The following is a 2,577-nucleotide window of genomic DNA, read 5'->3' as shown; positions in this document are numbered from 1 at the left end:
ACAAAAGTGAGTAAAGTGGTGAAAGGCTGTTTATTAACTGCACATTCTCTAAGCTCTATGGAAGAATTTGTAACTAGAATTGTAAGAAATTTACTTTAAAACAGCAACATTCTCTAAGCTGCCAAGAAGGAGGCTCTAAAATGTTTTGCTCAGGGCCCCGACTACATTCAGCCGCGTCGACAGGCCGAAAGCGCCCACAGCCACGTCCACCACCTAATGCCCCCTTTTTTTAATAGATTTAGAAAAAAAAATGTACTACCCCCCTTGATTTTGTCTCATCGCTGCAACTCCCCAACGGGCTCGGGAGAGGCGAAGGTGGAGTCATGCGTCCTCCGAAACATGACCCGCCTAACCACGCTCTTTAACACCCGCCAGCTTAACCCGGAAGCCAGCCGCACCAATGTGTCGGATGAAACATCGTTCAAATGACGACGGGGTCAGCCTGCAGGCACGCCACAAGGAGCCGCTTAGGCGTGATGGGCCATGTAAAGCCGGGGGGGCCAAACCCTCGCTTAACCCGGACGACGCTGGGCCAATTGTGCGCCGTCCTATGGGACTTCCGGCCCCGGCCAGTTGTGGCACAGCCCAGGAATGAACCCAGATCTGTAGTAATGCTTCTAGCACTGCGATGCAGTGCTTTAGACCACTACGCCACTCGGGAGGCCCTAAGCCACTGTTTGATCCAGAAAACCCCCTCATTATTTAATTACAAATCTGATTATTTCACATGGGGAAGATGTGGGAAGCTAAAAGGCTAGCTTGCTTGCAGTTTTTAAACAACCAACTAGCAGGCACAAAATTAAGTAATGTAAATGTAGCTATTTTTCAAATATGCAGTTTTTATTTTTTCTTATTAACTCAGTGGTGATGTTTTCAACGTGATTCTTCTTTGCTTTACTACAAATGGGAAGACGACAAGAAAATATTTGCTATCGCACACTTGTGAATGTTGCTATTCGCGGGTCTAGGAACACATGGACCGGCGAGGGTATCATGTTACCAAAAGGTGCGCGTTGCTCCAGAAAATCTGACTCTACCCAAGAGTACACACACAGTAAATGATAGAGTGATCTGTGGATAGACCTTAACGCTGCACCGTCCTGAATAAGCCCCAGTACTCATGAATGTAATGTGCAAACACTGAGCATTAAGAATGGGAGAGTGTCCCTCTGTCACGATTCCAAATGCATCACAGCAAATCTGGCACTGGCTTTTTTCTGACATCTGAATTCACATATTTAAAAACATTGTCTTCCATTACCCTCTTCAAGTTTTCCCCTTAAAAAAAACACATAGAAGAGAAACAAAACGACACTTAACTTTGTTCAGCGGTGAAAAGGAGAGGAGCAGATGACTGATGGCAGATGGCTGTTCGCCTACTAATCTCACGGCAACCCCCCCTCCAGGTCTGATCACTACTGTTTCCTTTTCTGTCTCCCTCTCCTCCAACTCTACCCACTCATCCCCTAACCAGATGCTAATGTGCCGTCTCAATCTTCACTCTCTCTCCCACTACTTTCTTCTCTTCTATCCTATAAATTTCTCCCTTCTAATCTTCGACCCTATTCTCCTCACTTTTCGCATCCTATGACTTGCGCTATCCACTTTTCTCGCGGCCGGCTCGGCCTTCCTCTCCTGCTCCGTGGCTGAGTGACTTATTGCGAGGTTACAGAACAGGGCTACGGGCAGCTGAGCGAAAATGGAGGAAAACTAAAATGACCTATCATCATTTTACTTCCTCCTCTTCCTCTGTATCCGCTGCTAAGGCCACTTTATATCACTCAAAATTTTACGTTTCTGCCTCTAACCCTAGGAAACTCCTTTTCCACCTTCTCCCTCAATACCCCACCCCCTCCCTCCATTTTTGCGTACGACTTTGTCAACCACTTTGAAAAGAAGATTGACGACATCCGCTCCTCATTCATTCAGCCACCAGTCCACTGGTCCCACTCACACAGAACTACCCTACGCCTTGACCTTTTTCTCCCCTCTCTCTCCAGATGAAATCCTGAGACTAGTGAGGTCCGGCAGCCCGACAATCTACCCACTCGTCCCCATCACCACCTCCTTTCTCCAGACAATTTATATTCCTCACTTCAATCATCAACTCATCCCTGACCACTGGCTGTATTCCCCTTTGACTTCAAAATGGCCAGAGTCGCTACCCTCCTCTAGAAACCAACACTATGTAAAAAAAAATATACCGGTATCCCTTCTTTCTTTTATTTCTAAAACAATTGAGCGTGCCGTCTCTGACCAACTCTCTTGCTCAGAACGATCTTATTGAACCAACCAGTCAGGCTTCAAGACTGGTCACGCCACCGAGAATGCTCTCCTCTGTGTCATGGAGGCTTGCCGCACTGCCAACGCTGACTCTCTCAGTTCTCATCTTCCTAGATCTATTCGCTGCCTTAGACACCGTGAACCATCAGATCGTCCTCTCCACCATCTCAAGGCTACGCATCTCAGGCTCTGAACACTCCTGGATTGCATCCTACCTGGCAGGTCGCTCCTACCAGGTGGAGTGGAGAGGATCTGTGTCTGCACCACATACTCTCACTACTGGTGTCCCCCAGG

The sequence above is a fragment of the Salvelinus namaycush genome, chromosome 8 (genome assembly GCF_016432855.1).
Source record: "Salvelinus namaycush isolate Seneca chromosome 8, SaNama_1.0, whole genome shotgun sequence".
NCBI lineage: Eukaryota > Metazoa > Chordata > Actinopteri > Salmoniformes > Salmonidae > Salvelinus > Salvelinus namaycush.
This window is presented reverse-complemented; position numbering follows the sequence as displayed.